General features: G+C 37.4%; 1 long non-coding RNA gene across 1 annotated transcript; it reads left to right on the top strand.

Moving 5' to 3' along the window:
* Nucleotides 1-10,657: 10,657 nt before the first annotated feature.
* Nucleotides 10,658-16,997, top strand: LOC128792923 (uncharacterized). The gene is made up of 4 exons (XR_008432594.1): nucleotides 10,658-10,830; nucleotides 11,666-11,731; nucleotides 12,483-12,628; nucleotides 16,786-16,997. It is a non-coding gene; the product is annotated as an uncharacterized LOC128792923 (long non-coding RNA).
* The last annotated feature ends 807 nt before the right edge of the window (nucleotides 16,998-17,804 follow it).

The raw sequence follows: 17,804 nt of genomic DNA, 5'->3' as shown, positions 1-17,804 counted from the left end.
CCACTCCTTGGGCTGCACTGTCATCTCAGAAACACCCATTAAGCCTCGGCCTTGATGAACAGCACCTGGACTAAGCTCCTCTTGAGCTTATCAGAAACTCTGTCAGCTCCTGTTTTTCAAAGAATTGCCTTGGAAAATTAGTTTTCAAGACTGAATAACAACTTGAGTGGAACAACATTTTTATTATCAAACTTTCAAAGAAAGTCACTGACTCTAATTGTGGCCAGGATGGAAAATTACTATGACTAAAGCCAACTCTTCTGCAGTCCTATAAACAAGTGTCCTAAGTGAGACCCTTTGAGCTGTCCTGGACCACAGCAGGCTGTGTCCAGCCTCTCCCCTGGAGGGGGATATGCTTGGAGCAGGTGAACTCTCAAGGTGGCTATACTTGGAGTACCTCTGCCAAACACTGCCAGTGTACCAGTCATCTGTGACATCTTCACGACAGATGTTCTGCAGTCCTGCAAAGCTTTTCAACACCTTCCAGGAAGGTCTCTCAGGCCATGTGGTTCTGCCCACAAGTAAAGATAGGTTGGGATATTTTACACATGTGGGTTGAAAGCAGTGATTTGGCCTAAATAGAGATTACACAGCAGTTTAATAGGGCAGCAGTTAAACACTTTTCCACAGGAGCTGACATCTGCCAGCAGTAACTGCAATCATGTGATTAGTTTTCCAAATTTTAAATTTTTTCAGGAGAAAGCATGCTTTTACATGTATCTTTACCTTTTAGTGTTCCTACTCTGAAGTAAAGCTGGCATCAAGTATCATGAATATTCTCTCTCAGTGTCTTCAACTCAAAAGGTGATAGGTTTAGGTGATGCATTCTGTTTTCTGTATTTGCAAGCACAGTGAGTGGTCAGGTCTCTGACAGTGAAGCACTGTGCTTTTCAGTGCATTTTTCATTGATAACGAAAATCCTGGAAATCAAGTTACGCCCTTGCTTATATCTGCTCAGCCTGGCTGCCTAGACCTAGAGCCCAGGACCATACTGACTTCATGGAATTTGCAGTGATGTAACAGTTTGAAATTCAGCTTGAGAAAAAAATGAAATACATTCTCCACTGAGTAAAGAGAAGTTGGACTTCCAACTTCTCTTTATTATTACTTTCCAAAACAGATTCCCTCACAGTTAGATGTTTCCAACAAAACTGTTTTGCACATTGCTGGAAAAAGATTTTGTGATCGTGTTCTTTTTGTATTGTTCTATTTTGTCAGTGTGGTTCAGAACACAAAGGCTATTGTTTAAAAAAAACCATGAATGTTAATTTGCATTCCATTGCTGGCTTATTACACAGAGTGTAGAAAGAAAAAAACAAGCTCTGATTTAAAAAAAAAAAAAAAAAAAAAAAAAAGAAGGATATTGTTTCCTTTCCCCTTTCTTCATCCTTGTGACTGGTTCTCCTTTATTTTAATGTTTCTAGCCCAGACTATGTTCTTAGAGATACTGACTGTCTTCTAGTACTTTTAGGCAAATATAAGTATATCCACAACTGTGTCTATAGAATACAATATTTCAGCTGGGAAGGACCCACAACAACCATCTAGTCCAGGTGCATATAGATCATCAAGTAGAGCTATATACATTTAAAAATTAATTCTATAATGATGTTTGTGAGCAGTGACACTTGCAATACATTTGCTCTTATATTAGAAGGTAATTGCAATCTGAAAATTCATATCTGTACTATTCCAGAAGACTCTGTAGTTTTACAGGTGGCAGAGACCCCACTTAGACCACACTGCCACATCTACCACTGTCTATTGATTCTCAGCCCTGAGCCACACGTTCCAGCCAATGCCACAGCACCAGTTCTGGTGTTCACACAGCAGTGTGGGGAAATAACCTTATCAAGAGGATTGGTTTCCTCTGACTCCACATGCAGCCTCACAAGCACTAAGCTAGAATGAGGAGGGTGGGAGGAACAGGACACAAGAAGAGGAACAAGTAGAACTGTCTGGACTCTGATTGACACTAATAAGCCTTTACTGGACTCCCTCACAGCCCTACCCATGGGCCCAGAGGCTCTGTTTACATTCAATACCTATTTCTACCACAGCCATAGCTGTGCCTGTTGATCTGGGCACTGTGGACTGTTCTGGCCTCAGACCTATGGACTGACCTCCCAGCCTGACCTTGGCTTTCCCCTCTCACTGTTGTCCTGACTGGGGATCACAAGGCTGTACCACTCCTGGCTTGACCTGCCCTGGTATCACAGACCTGCCTGTCAGTCACAGAGTTCTATCTGACCCAGACTGACTTCTCAGCCTCACCTTGGACCTGCCTCATTGTCATGAACTTGCTTGATGACCTGTTTTGACCCTGGCTACCAGCCCTAACTTGTCCTGTCCCTTACTTCAGGTCAGGTGGAGGGTGTCTGGTGAGCCACCTGCTCTGCTTGCTGCCATCTATCTCCCTGTCCCTAGGGAGCAGCCAGCCTTCATAAGGACCAGGCACTGGGAGCAGTGTGATCTCTGCCTGGCTCCTACCAGTTTAAACAAATTATGAGGCTGTGTTAAGAGGTGGCAGGTACAGAAGGTGGTGCCAGTTCTTCCAGGAGCTGCTTCCCAAAAGAGGCAGTCACGCCACTTTCCCAGGCACAGGTATTTGTTCCTACCTCTTTTCCCTGGGCCAGCACAAGTGTTTGCACAGCAAGGCAGTGAACCAGAACAAAAAAAGTGATGCAGTTGGTTCCTGAAGGAATGGATTTAACGCCTTACCTGGATTGAGAACAAACACCTAATGTTGAGAAGAATGACACAGATTCAGCCTCAAGTGTTTGTGGAAACTTGGAAGATCACCAAAAATAGGGATTTTACTGTGATTCCACCAGGTCTGGGATCCCAGGAATTTGTGTGATTGGCCTAGGCTGAAGTGAGCAGTTGTGTATCTTCCTTTCTGTCACTACTCAAATTAGCTCAGGTATTAAGGTGCTGCTGCAATTACATCCTGCAACTGACAATGTAGATGGATGTGTGGTTGTTTAGACCTTTCTTATATAAGTAAACAAAGCAACAAAAATACTCATCTCAACCCAAAGGCCCTGGCCTCAGGGTTTACTTTCAGTTCATATTGAACATGGAGAGGGTCAAAACAGAAGTGTTCTCTGCCTGACTCTGCCTGTTCAATTGTGTGAGGTTGAGCCCCTTTAATCCTGATTGGCTGTTTTGGGCTCTTCTACTGCTCATCATTTTGACTGTTCTTTCCAAATGTCAACTTCTGTCAGAATCAGCATGGAAGTAATGTCATGACGGGTATATCTGAACCAGCAGTGTTCAGAAGATGTTAATTTATGGAATCCTCAAGGCCCTAAGTGAAATCTCCTGGATAAAGCTCCCACCATTGACCATACTGCTGGCAGGGAAGCTTGTGGTTTGCTGGAAATGGAGACTAAGCTGGTACTCCAGTTGATTTGCTTATGTCTCTACTGTTCAGCTTCCATGTTGCACTAACTTAATTTTTATGAAATGAGGAAGAAGGGAAACCTTTCATATAAAGTGATAGAACCAGAACTGCCCAGCAAATAAAAGGCATATTTAGCATAAGCAGGTAAGAAATCTTTAAGAAGATTAATGAAAAGAGAAAATGGTAATCACCAATAATTTCTTCAGTATGTTGTAGAGGAAAATACCTTTCATTAATTACTAGTTACTCCCTGTTGGATATTCATAAGAGAACATTTGCTTTCTTCTGCTATTAACAATGGCAAGTATGTTAACGACTTAATTAAACTAATTTTTTGGGGACTAACAAGGCACATTTGCATAAAAGTTGTGATATTCTAGAAACTGATAATGTTTCAAAATTTATCAAATATCATGGAAATTAGGAATCATTGAAAAGGCAGTCTAAAAGTAGAAAACCAAGCAGGCACATGAAACAAACTACCAGTGTTAAATAAATAGCAAATGGTGAATAGTACAAAGGGTGGAAGAAAGGCAAAGGATTCTTTTTGTCTGAAATAGAGTCTCTGATGCTTGGCAAAGATGCAACTTTGTTGTAGCTCTTACTGTGAGATACATTAAATCAGATTAGCGAGTGACAGATTAAGTGTTTTCCAGGACATTCAATAAGAAGAGGAAGCCAAAACAGCTTTTAAATGTTTGGTTGGTTTTTTTGGGGTTTTTTATTTGTTTTTTTTTTTTTTTTTCCAAGAGCTAAAAATATTGGAGGATACTAGAATGGAACTTGGAGAGATATTTTAACTGTTTTGTCCTCCTTTCTATATCCAGCATGATGTTTTAAAGAAACTGGATACAGTCATGCTGTCCTCTTCTTTGAAGTCATAAGTGATGTGAATAACACAGATGACTGCTTCAGGCCTCATGACCATTATTCAAAATATTCTCCTACTTTTAGATGTGTATCTGACTAAACCAATATAACCAGTAAGAAATTCTTGGTGCTCATGAATGATCTTGCAAAGGTCCAGTGAGAGTTTCAAAGTAAATGAACAAGTGAAAGAAATTTACCTGCTGTACGTCCACAGCAACACTTCTCCCTTGCTGGTGAGCACTTCCTCAGACCATCATGGTTTTGGGAGTGCTTTATAATGTTTGTATTTGACATCCCATTTGGATTAGTCTGTCAATAATTCTTGGTTGGGATAACCCCCTTGTGCACGTGGTGCTGGGTTCTATTCCTGAGTGAGTCACTTAACCTCTCTGTCTTTTTCTCTTTCCATCCATAAAATTAGCATAATAATGCTAATTCATCACAGGCTATAGTTAGGCTCAATTAATGTTTGTAATGATCTCTGTGATTGTTGGATAAAACATGCTGTAAAAGTGTATTATTATTGTTAATAGAGCCTTTTGTACTTCAGCACTCTAACAAAGCACTACCATTGCTCACCAGCTCCTAAAATTTCATTGAAACTCTGAAGGATTTAATGGGATACAGCTTTCTGTTAGTGTGTCCATTTATCTTCCTGGCTTATTCAAACCATCACAACAGTTTCAGTTCTGCAAATGGAAAACCTGTGGAATTTGTGCAAAGAGAAATTATGTAATTTATTTTGTAAGTGATCTAGGACTGAAAGCTCTTTAAACAGGCCCTCATTTACAATGACCTCAGTTCTAGCTGAACTAGTTCAGACTGTAAAGAGCTGTGATTTGTAGAACAACTTTTTTAAAAATGAGGTACCTGTCTGGTCAGGACAATAAATAGTCATAGCTGTGGAAATGATGGCAGTAGAAGAGAGTGGGAGTAGACAAATCTCACTCTGCTGTTGGAGGAAATGATCTGAGGTTCATCGTTAATGTCTTGGGTCTTGGTTACACATACCGGGTTAAAAGTTGGAAGACAAATGCTTAGAACTCCCCTCCCATTTGTCAGGAGCAGAGGAAGAAATGAAGGAACAAGCTTCACAACTTAACTAATTAGGAGAAATGGTTTGAGATCTGCTGGCCTCAAAGAGCAGCCCACATTTAGCAGCATATTGGATAGCTAAGCTTGAGCACGTGAGCCTGAAATGGATTTGTTGGTTGCATTGGTTCTACATTGTAAGATTATTTGGAGCTGTGAGGCAGTCATCTCTACACGTGGGTTTTAAGTAGTGAGATTACTCTGTTCTGTTATGTGACATTTTATTTTACCAAATGCTAAACAGCTTTTGTGGGACTTCAAGTATTTTCTCTTCTGCAGACATACGTCAGCTTCCTACCCCTGCTTGTTCCAGTACTTGTATTATTCACAAGTGATTTCTTACTATTTTTAATAATGAGAAATGTGTGTTATTCTCATCTTGTTTGTTCTTTAAAATAGGTAGACAGTCCCTACTAAAGCTTTATGGAAAAATAAAACCAATAATAATTGAGATCATATTTACAGACTGGTTCTTCTGAAAGTCTTATGTTCCAGAAGTATCTTTAATCATGTGTTTATCAAAGAAATTTTTTTGATGATTGGAAAATATAAAATGGCTGAATAGATTTTATGTTGGCTACTTTGAGAAACTTCCTTTTTTTCCAACCTAATTTTTATTGCCCTTCTTGTCTCTACTGTCTAGTATTACCAAGGATGATTCAGATAAATTACTGTAATCTCTCTGCAGGATTTTATGTGACTCAATGAAGACTCTTTCCATATCAAATCTTTGAGTCTGTTACTCTCTAAAAGAAAAGTCTGCTCCTTGAAACTGGAAGAAATAGGTGATGTGAACATGGTTGAGCTGATCAACACAAGCAAGTTGTGCTGTTTTCTACAAAAAAAAAAAAAAAAAGTGGCAAGGACATAGTAAATTTGCTAAAAATACAATACCTACATTCACTAATCACGTGAATTAGCCAGGAGTGAGAAGAGACAGAAATTTGAAACCTTTGTCATAGTGTCTGGCAGCAGTTTAGCAAGTAGGGCTTTAGGAGATAGAATTAGATGGAGAGACCATGCTCATTGGTAATTAAAGCACTATTCAGAGAAAAGCCAAGACAAAGCCACTTGTTATTGCTAATTACTGTGAGTGTCACATTATACAGAAATACAACCTATAAAGGTGAGTGCAAATATCTGTAAAGGTATCATTTTCTTGAGATTCCATGGATGGTTCTACAGTGTTTTAAGACATTCTCTTTGCCATTTGTTTACAGTGAGTCTCAGGTGATCTATCCTTAAAAATTTTATGGTTTATAGAGTACTAGACTGTAAGTGGCTCTTAGAAGTGTTTCACAAAAAAACATTCAGCATCTCAGTGTATCTTAATACATGACTTGTCTGGGATCCTTCAGTGTAGGAAAGCCTATGCTTTCTCCTAATGTATATTCATAACACATTGATACAATGGAGTATCTGAATACATTTCATAATATTCAGATACTTGCTATTTTTCTAGATTGTCAGTACTTGCCTTTTATAAAAGGAATTGCCTTTAAATGCTGCTCTTTTAATTCAGCTGAAAAGTCCTATCTAACAGGAACAGCAAGAGTCTAAACTTGCATCTTAGATCACTTAGCTATTATTTTTGATGGCCTGTTCATATGAGTGTGACAATTAAAAGTGAAACTGTGTAAATCAGTCATAGGAATAACAAAGAACAACTGTTTTCTGTCCCAGCAAATAATGGAAGACTTCTTAGACATACAAAGCCACACAGAAGGAATTGTGGGAAAGTCTGGGAAAACTGTCAGCACTCCACTGAGTTAGTCTGTATCCTTGGGGCAATTTAAACTAGATTTGTACACAAAAGGAAGTCCAGGGCATGCTGGCCTGATCAGGCATAAATGTGCTTTACTTTGGCTCTGGCAAGGCAAACTCTGGAGGTTCTACCATCAGTCCTTTTTTTTCCTCCCCCTGCCTTGTTTTCTACATCCCAACAAGAACTAGTGGAGGTTTCAGTACTGAAGAAGGCAGCTTCTTCATGGAGGATGTAGCAGTAGGAGTTTGGATGGAAGGCAATTGAGCAGCAGGTTAATTACTAGGCTCAGTGTCTGGGTATATGGATGCTTTCCTGAGTGTAACTGTTAGGTCAGAGAATTTTAGTTCATGATAAAGGGTGTGGGTTTTTTGTTCTCCAGAATAACTCTGAATTTCAAACTGAGTGCTCATCAATAATGTGTTTTATGCAATGGCACTAGTGGAATGAAGAGACAAACATAATTAATGCAGCTAAATTCAGAGGCTGAAGGAGTCGTTCCAAGAGCAGGTTTGCTGATAGGCTGTAGCCAGTTCTGGAATGCCCTTTTAGAAACACCCACCCTGGATTCCCAGCTGTGCTTCATGTCCCCTTGTCATTGCTTTGCAGGGATGGTATCACCAAACAGTTGACTACAGTTTCTTGAGGGTTGGAGCTGATTCTGCCCCTTGATTGCTGTATTCCGCTTGTTTATTTGACAAACAATTTTAAAAACAAAAGAAGGGAATGAACCCAAGTGTATGTGTGTTTGTTCATTCACTTATTAAACATGTTCACTACTATTAAGCAGAAGTCCCACATGCAGCATGTCTTCTGTATAGCTGGAGGCACAGTTTAGTCCCTTGGTCCAACTTGGGCCACTGTCAAAGAAAGACAGAAGCGAGCTTTATATGACAGACACGTAAAATTAAAAGCGTTTGTCACTTATTTTGCAAAGTCTCCTAGTCTTCCTCCAGATGTTTACAAGGTTAGTGCTTGTAGAGTTCCTGGACTATTAGACTGCCCTTAGTATTTCCTTCTTAGGAAGACAAGGTGTGGCAATACTTTGAGACAAAAATCAGTACTGTTTTAGGGACTTGAAGTGAGTCTTTCTTTCCACACTCTACCTCCTTTTGCCAAATGATTGATGTGGAGGACTAGGACATTTCCTCTAAAAGAAACATATACCATGAGGAGAATGCTCAATATAAAGTGATGCTGGAACTCTCCATTCCTCACCAGTTTTGATAAGCTATAGTATGTGAGGAGAGATAAGATGTTGTCGCACTTGAGTAGTGAAAAATAAAGGAAGAGGAAGCATGTTTACAAGTAGGATGCTTGAAAGTGAGAAAGGCTGCAACACAAATAGCCTGTGAGATCCAGTGTGGATACTTGAAATGGGCTCACTTTAAGCTGATTGAATACAGAACCAACACAAGCTTATAGCATGAACAGAGGTAGTCCTGACCCTGCAGACGCAGGGAATTTTGACGTAAGGATTCAAGTGAGACAGTGCCTTGGGACTGTAACAGTTCTGGCACAAATCATATTAGACTTAAATCCCAGTTGCTGACTGAGAAGTAACATATAGTATTAATATATGTCAACCTTGAAAAATTGGACTGAATTTGTGCAACATACAAGTGCAATTTAAAAAATTTATTTATTTACTATGATGTGTATTGTGCAATTATAGAAGGACTTAGAGACTGATTTCTGAGCTGAAATGATGCTGAGTCTGAAGCAAAATCATTGCAAATCTAAGCCTGCAAAACTATTACTAAGCACTGAAAATGGCCCATTAAAGCAAGAGATACGCATAAAGATTTGGATAAGCTCACTTCCCCGTTCAGTGTGGGATGTTTATTCCTCTGCTGTGTTCACTTCCAGCAGGTTTTTAATGTTTCCTAAATCACACAACCCAGATCACCTTGTTGTGTCTGTCCCAGAGCACTGCTTATCTGGGTGAATGAGAATGCTGACTTCAAGAATGCAGGAACAGATTTATTTATTGTGAGACTCCACTGAAATCAGTCTTTTGCTGGAAATCATTGTCTTTAAATAAAACTACCACTTGCTTCTGAAATAATAATGTCATACTTTAACAAACTGTTCCATATAGCCCAAATCTTCTGTTCTTGAAATCTATAGGAACTTTGTCATGGTTTTAAACTAACATGACAATATACATTTGACTAAGAGATGAGCATTAAAAACCCTCAAAATTTATACATATTTAACCTTCTTAAATTTCATATATGGTGGCATCTATATAATCAGACAGCTCATACTTTAAAAACCTCAAAACAAACCAAAAATCTAAATAAGGGCTTGCTAAAATCCAAACTTATTTCGTAATCATGCATTGGAATAGCAGTTGTTTTTGCTGGTCTGATCTGCCTTTCTGTTGGCTGGATTCCCTTTCTGTGACAGATGTGCTATTTATGGAAGGGGATTCTGAATATTTTAAAGCACTGACTGTTAGGAACATCTCATTCCCAGCCTTTAAAATGAAAGAGAGCAAAATGCCAAATAATTTCCCAAAGAAAAACCTCCAAATTAAACAGATACCTATTTAATCATTAAAAAAAAAAAAAAAAAGGCAGAAAAAAGCAAAGTAAGATTGTCTATTTTTTGAAAAGAAGTGAATACATACGTACAGCAGCCCAGTTTTTGCTGTGCAACATTTTCTGATTTAATACAATACTTGGTATTAGTCTCCTCTTTTAAAAAGAGGTGCTTTTTTGGAGAAAAAAAAAATCATCACATACACAGGTCCCTAGGGAAAGAATATGTGTTTGAAAATTTGGCTGCTTTCTTCCTCAGCTGTACCGGCAGGTCAAATGAAAGCTAGCGCTTCTCTGGACAAATCTGGCCTCACAAAGAGCTGTTTATTTCTGCAATTGCTCAGAAACCATCTAGATTTACTTATACATATGGTAAACAATGGTTACCCAAGGAAATCTTTCAGTGGAATATTTTTAGAGCTAACACATTAATCTTCACAGTTCTGTTCTTGTGCTGGATATCATCTTGCGGTATTTGCAGGTAGAGAGATAAAAAGCTGAGAGAAGTCACCGACATGCTGGGGGGATTTTACTCTCTAAACAGGTATATTGTATGGTTTGTTTTACCTCACCTGATGGTTTAGCCTTCTGGGAAGGTAACTCAGGTTACAGTAAACTGCAGCATGGTTCTCTCATTCTCCTTCTGGAGACAGAGTGACAATGAAAATTTTGCTCATTAGGCTTTTTTTTTTTTTTAATCAGATTGGCAGTTTTTGATGCTTTTCTCTTTGCATATTTTCATTACACATGCAAAATATTTTGTTGTATTTTTAAGTTTTCCAGATGATAACCCTTTTTTGACATTTACAAAAATGTATTTCCCACAATTACTCTTGCAGTCTCTGCAGAGGGTGATACCAATTTAACGTATGCGGTTGAACAACATACGTGCTATTAATCTCAGAGGGTAATAGAAAGACATTAAGTAGGTGATGTGAAATTTTTAATTATCATTATTATTATTATTATAATCTTTGCAGCTATGGCTTTATATCTCAATTTTTTTTTTCTTCAAGACGACAGCACTTTAGTATCTGCATTGACCTCCATGATGTCAGAATGTCATTGTGCAAACGTAGCTAAGAAAAGCTGCTGAGAAAAAAAAAAAACAAAGGAGCTTTGCATCTTCCAATAACATGAGATGTGCATATACAGTAGGTAGCATTTTGGAATTTATACTGTGCTAGTGAATTGTTGCTTTCAGTTTGATTAGACAATCATTGTTTCGTTTTCCTTGCTTTGACAGTGAGTATGCTTGCACGCTGCTTAAGTCTTCTTAGTGTTATCTAGGTCAGTGTACTTAGGATAGCTTTTATGTTCTGTAAGTCTGACAGATACCATGCTTGACAGAGATCAGCAGCAAATTTTGTTTTATTTGTTATATCTGAGGATAGAAAAATATCTTAAAACGAATCAGAACTGTATACCACATAGCACCTACTGTTTCTGCATTGCAGATATATTTAGCTCTAACACTGCTTGTGGTTAACAGGGTGTAGCGTAGACACAGACAGCTGATCATGCAGTCAGACCCGGTGCTCGTGTGGTTTGTCAATACTGCTCAGGATTTTGATGGACTGTAAAAGAGAGAAAACAGGAGAGAAAAAGGAATGTTTTATTTGTCTGAACATTAGATCTTTAGCTATATTATTTTTGCTATCATTGGCTTTTAATTTTATTTTTTAATACTGGAACTTAAAAATTAAGAAAGCACAGCAAATGCATTCAGGATTTAATATGTGCGACGTGAAATCTTTCTGCATCAAGAGGATGTTGCTGTAGTGGATGCAGCGTTTCTCCAATAAGCAAGAAGACTGTTTTGTTTTCCTCGGCAGGCGACTCAGCCATTGCACAAGCAGATTTTGATAAGAGTTTGAAATGCCTACTACTGTATCATTGTAGAATTTGGAGTTTGCTAACAGTGTTAGTGACTGGAGCTCATCTTGCATCACCAGTTGATGACAATTTTCTTTGTTCCCTCCCACCCAGTTGAACCAAGACTCTGTAGCTGATACGCAATGTCACTTACAACATTAATCAGATACTGCATTTAAGGTGAGCTGTCCCCTGCCTCCTCCCTTACCAGAGCTGTGCTGCAGTATGTATCTTACTCCTGCAAGCCTAAAATGGCAGGCAGGATTAACATTGCTTGTGCTGTGTGCATGCTGTGTATTGAATTCATTATACTGTGCCTAGTATCTCAAATGTGAGTATGTAAATGGTCTGTGTGCCATGTCATGCAGTAGTGAAGACTGGTTTGTGCTTCATTACAGGCTTAGATATTTGAGCATCACCTTAAGAATTCTTTTTTCATTTGCAATGTGGTGAGCTGTTAGCTTGTCATCACATTCAAACTACATTATTAGCCCTTGGAAAAGGAAAAAAAAAGCAAACTGTGCTTCCAGATGGTGTCACCCTTTTTCTTCTTGCATTTACTGTAGTTTAAATAATGTATATTGTATTGTTAATTAATGTGAATATCGAATTAAAGCACTTGAAACTTACATATTTATTATGCAGGTAGGAGGCACGTCAAATCTATTTTTAACTCTTACGCAGTCCCCGTTGTGCAATGGGCTTTGGTTGTCGAGTTTATATTTTCAGCTGTGATATCAATAGGTTGATTTTCAGTAAATGTGACAAGTGGCCTTTGCAGTGGTCAGCTTCAAGCTTTGAACCCTCTGAGGAGGAGAAAAAAAAAAAAAGCAAGCCAACCTTGTTTTGCAGTTTCGGAAAACCTTGGATGAGGACTTTTTTTTCCCACTCCTGCTTTCCCTGTTGATAAACTCAGTTCTCCTGCTCACAGTCTTTTCAAGCTGCTTCCCATCTGAATTTTGACAACTGCTGCTAAAAAATTATCAAGAAGACCACGAACAGAACTTATCTCCATCGCTTTACATAAAAATGGCTGGTGCATTGCCATGTTAACACTGCTCTAAGTGGTACATGCAGGTAGGTTGAGATTTGCATGTTTTACTGTTTTCTTGGTCAGTGTTGCAAGAACATGAAATGGGCTTTGGAATGTAGCTTTCAATTTTAAAATATACTAAACTGTTAATGAAACAACCTATATTAAATTGTTGGCTTCACATGTTGGCATGGCAATTACCCTTATCTGTTTTTTTTAAATCTGTTGTGAAAGTGGAGCAATCATGTCTGTTAAAATAATCATATGTACAAAGGGCGTGGCAGCGCTTATGCAACAAAAGAATTTTTGAAAACCTTATTGATTCCATTACATTTTAAAGCTGACTATAAGCATTACTAAACTTGCAGCTAAAAGGTAGAAATAAAAATTGAGGAAGATTAGAAAAAAGAAAAATATTTAAATTCTGTCATAAGCGGTTTTGTGTTTTGTGCGAAATATTAAATAAAGAATATTATACTTTAATGCTTATATTTTCAGTATTGGCTACAAACATAAAACTGCAGTATTTCTTGTTATTTAAAGGTAGGAGAACTTTAAAGAGAGAGATTGATATAGATGGCCCTGTCAGCTTAAACTGAATATCAATTCACTGAAATTTGTTTTACTTCAAACACAAAAAAAATTATTAAATAAAAACTTAACAGCCTTAAGTATAAAAACTTGAATTTGAGCATAAAGAATAGCAATCATTATGAGTACTGCATTACTTACACCAACTCATAATATATTTCTTTCAGATTAATACTGGGCCAGAACCAGTTTCCTTGGCAACCAAATCCTTTAAAAAGGTTCAGTGGTAGAGATGTAGAAAGATGTTATTCTCTTTAGTAGCAATATCACAATGCAAATGGAAATGTCGCAGTTGTTTCCTCTTAGTTCTAACTGAGAATGGGATCTCACTTTGTGTTTCCATGCGGCTATCAGTTCTTAAATGATGCCATGTTTATAAAGCTGTACACACAAAAACCTGTTTTATTTCTGGTTTGCATTGGTTGTTCCCAGAAACGTACCCTGGTTTCTTTTTTAATTTAGTTCAGTTTTGCATATAGGTCAAGGTTTGTACTGTGTGTACTATGTAAAGTAATAGTTTTATTATCATCACAAGTATAAAAATATGACTGAAACATTTAGCAGCTGACAAATGTAGAGAATCAGAAGCTTTAAACCTTCTTTCAACTTTGCTGAATTCAGCCACAGTAATGCTAATAAACGTTTCTTTAAATAGTGGAGCCAGTCTGAAGTTCAGGTAAAGAACTGTGTTTAAGAATACTGCAAAAGAACTCCTGTCAGACCTTAAACAAGCCTTTAGAGAAGAAGCTCACTTGTGGTCTGCGGTAATTTGCAGACCTTGTAGATTTTGCAAAATTTAAGTATTATAATTCTTTATTTCTCTTTTTAGCTAGTATTTTTTTACCATGCCAGTAAAGTTAAAGCACAGGTAACTGCCTATACAGACCAGATGTTACCAAATGTCTCCACTGAGCTTATAACGTAGTGTACCTCCTCGTCGATGCCCTTTGTACGTGACTTGAGAAACTCTCACTACTGCAATGAGACTTTTGCAGCAGGGAAGCCATTTTCCTTTCATGTCCTTGACTTTAAAATGACTGAGTATATTCTGTGTGGAAGAAGACTCAGCACTGCAAGTGAACACAGAGGAGGTATTTAGAAGCACAGCCAATTATCAATAATAGCCTTGACAGTATGAGTAATATTAAACTAATTCTCATTTACTTCTAAATATACCAGTTCAGTGCATTCCAAATGAGCAGAGTATAACTGTTCAGGAATATGACTCATCATGTGTCATAATAGGCAAATCCTTAATGATGACAATAAAACCATTAGATTCATAATTATAAGAATAATTTAATGCACTCCAGTATTCCTCTGTTCCACCTAAAGAAACAGAACTGGAAATGTAACAGACAGCACCTCTCAAGTGACGTATTAAAGCCTGCATTTTTGTAATTTGATTTATCTCCAGTAGCTTGCTTCTGCTGATTATTTTCCTGTCTAAAATGTTAATATGGAGGGCACCATTAAATGTAGCAAGAAAGTAAATTTCTTTGTTTATTTCTTGTGTGGTTATTTTTAAAGGAAATGCTGAGCAAATGATATGTCTAATCTATTTATTGCCTCTGATACTTATCTTTAGAAAAGAGAGGCACTTAGCAATAAACTGGTTTTTATTGTATCTTTGTGTTTAAACATACCCACTCAAGGCATTTTTAAAAAGTAGCTCCATTACATGAGCACGTTTCCCTATGGTTGTTTTAAATCCATTTGCAGATTTGCTCTTTGTTAAGGGGTGCAAGTCCTCTTGTAATAAATATGACTCAAGTGCTTTCATGAATCTGGAAAAACTCATTGGCAGCCACGAACAGTAATTTAGCGAAAGAAACGGAGTTCTTTTTCAAGAGGAGTCCAGTAATTAGCAAGCTGTTTCCAGTTCTGACTGTTATACGTGGGTTGCTGTATGTATTTCAGTGGCACTTACATCCAGCTAATGCAGAGTGTCAGAATGTTGTAGACAGAGGTGCCATTAAAAAACCTTTTGTAAACTTCATCCATTTTATTCTTTTGCTAAGGGGGCTAACCAGGGCATGGAGGAGCAGGTGCAGTTTTTCCCACCTCCAGCACAGCCTGCAAATGCTATTGTCAGGGGGGCCTGTTAGGGTTTTCGGGTTTATTTTGTTGAGGGTTGGGGGAGGGGGTGTTTAGTTTTATCATAAAAGTCAAATTGTTGATACTGAACCACCCGTTTTATAAATGGAATTTGTTCCTTTATCCATGCAAATTCCATTTCTGCCTAACAGAAAATCTAAACAAAGCATGAGTAAAAATGAAATCAAACAAAAAATTATTCACTTGGACACTGTCCTACTTGTTTTTCAATGGTCTTTCTAATCACGGTTACTTCTGCCTCTAAACTTCATTTTGATTTGAAAGTGCAGATCTCTCAGTGGGAAACTACCTGTGTTCAGATAATATTTGTCAGACTATTAAACAGATTCTAGTAGTAATGAATAGGTACCAATTAACCCTTTTGAGGTATCTAGTGTCTGTTGTGCTTTATCACATAAATTGCTTCACTAAGTATTAAAAGGGCTTTATTATGCATAATATTGTATTTGAATTCAGTATTACTGAATACAGTATTATCAAATTTGGGAAATCTTTAGCTTTGGTACGATCTTTAACTGTTGGATTCCTCCAAACATGATGTTTAAGCTTCCCATTTATCATATTTTGGTCATTTATAAATATGCCTTTATTGGAATTTAAGGTAATAATAATGACTTACTACATTTTTTTTTCATTCTGGCCTTTGTTAAGGGCAGATGTGAGTTACAGATTTCTTATTCAAATTAACATATACTAAAAATGTACAAGGCTGAACCAACAACAACAAAAAATTAGCTCACCTTTTTACCTTTTCAAGCCAAAGTAATGGATCCTGTATTTCCTGTACAATGGTATTGCTAAGAGCATATGGTGTATTTGCAAATGGAGGATGGAGCGATGTATTTTTAATTGCTGCTCCATACTTGCTGCTGTATGAATGCCTATCAGCTGAGTCATAAGGCCTTATCAGCATGATTTTGCAATTCCTCTATGGAACAATTTCATTTTTTCAGTATCTTTGAAACAAAACCCTGTTCCGTACAATTTTTATACTGTTACAGGAAAACCTTTTTAGTATGTTTGATACATAATAATAAAATCAGGATGTTTGACAGTGATGAATAATCATTTAAGTAGAGAAATACAGGAAGTGTATTCCAGAGAAAAAGAGCTGCCTAGAAATGTCATTAACACAAATACTGTGGTGATATCTGTGACAAGAGAGATCAAAAGAAAAGTGGTGGAAGAGAAAGAGGAGAAAGAAAATGTCTTTCAAAATAATTACTTTAAACTTGCAAACATCCTTACATTTCTGTCTAGAACATATCATTATGTCCAGTCTGCACCACACAGGATAAACCATAATAAAACAATGCAGGAGAAGTTTGGTTAATGCTACTGATTTATTGCTGGTGTGTTCTAAAGTTCCCAGATGTAGATTTGGAGCCCTACAGCACCCCAGGGAAAAATTTTGATGAATTACACAATGTATGTGGAAATTAGTACTCATCTAATAATTCAGTCATTAAATTTGGACTTTTTCCCTTTGCAGGCCGATACACTGTAGCCACACACTTCACAAAATTACTGAGATGGTTTTGCTGAAAATACCTGTCAATACCACTTTTAAAAGACTCTAACAGAAGAACAACCTGATTTTGGGTGGGTAAGTTTATGGGGTGATCTCACATAGAAATAGAGCTAAATTATTTAACACCATCACCACTGCATTACCTGGGTATATTTTCTGTTAATTTCTAATTTATTACAATAATTTAAGATTTGTTCTCACTATGGTACCACATTGCTCTATTCTCATGTCAGTATTGTTGGATTTTTCCAATTCCTACTGCATTTCTATTGCCATAGAGATTGGACAAAAAAAATCAGACAGAATAGTTTTTGAAACAGGTTGTTACAGCCTCCAGTGATCTGACAAACCAAACATATTGGTATGCACACAAACCTCCTGAGCATGCCAGAATGTTAGCTCTGAATCCCAGTCATGAGTGTTCATTACAAACCTGTGCCACACTGGGAAGGCAGAGGAACTCTCAGTGCCACTGCCTGTTTCTGATACTGTTGTGTTGGTTAAGCTGGGTACAGTTCATAGAATCTCTACCTTTATACATGACTTTAATCAGGGACAGTAAAAAGCCTCTTGATTAATGAGCTGGAAAGAGAAGTTTGTAGATTCAGGTGTAGTATTGTGATACAAAATCACTAAGGATATTTCAAAATAACAGTTCACATTTTGCACAGCTTCTTCAAATATTAGCACTTTCCTTTTTCCTTGTTGTGAATGTCCGTAGATTTAAGATATACTTGTATCAAATGAAAGAATCAGTGAAATTCTGATTAATTCATTAATTTTTAATGTGGTCCTTGGTACCAAAGGGTATAAGAAAGGGAGAAATCCCACTGATTTCAGTGGCACTATTTGCACAAATTTTGGTAGGAAATGCTTTGTTGCATCAGAGTCATTCTCACTGTGGAATCTCTAAATTTAAATAAGTAATTAAGGTCACCAGGCAGAATGTACGGTAAAGAATCAAATTTTTTAAAAACCAA

This window comes from Vidua chalybeata, chromosome 10 (assembly GCF_026979565.1).
Source record: "Vidua chalybeata isolate OUT-0048 chromosome 10, bVidCha1 merged haplotype, whole genome shotgun sequence".
NCBI lineage: Eukaryota > Metazoa > Chordata > Aves > Passeriformes > Viduidae > Vidua > Vidua chalybeata.
Note: the sequence above shows the minus strand (reverse complement) of the source record. Positions and strands in the feature narration are given on the sequence as shown.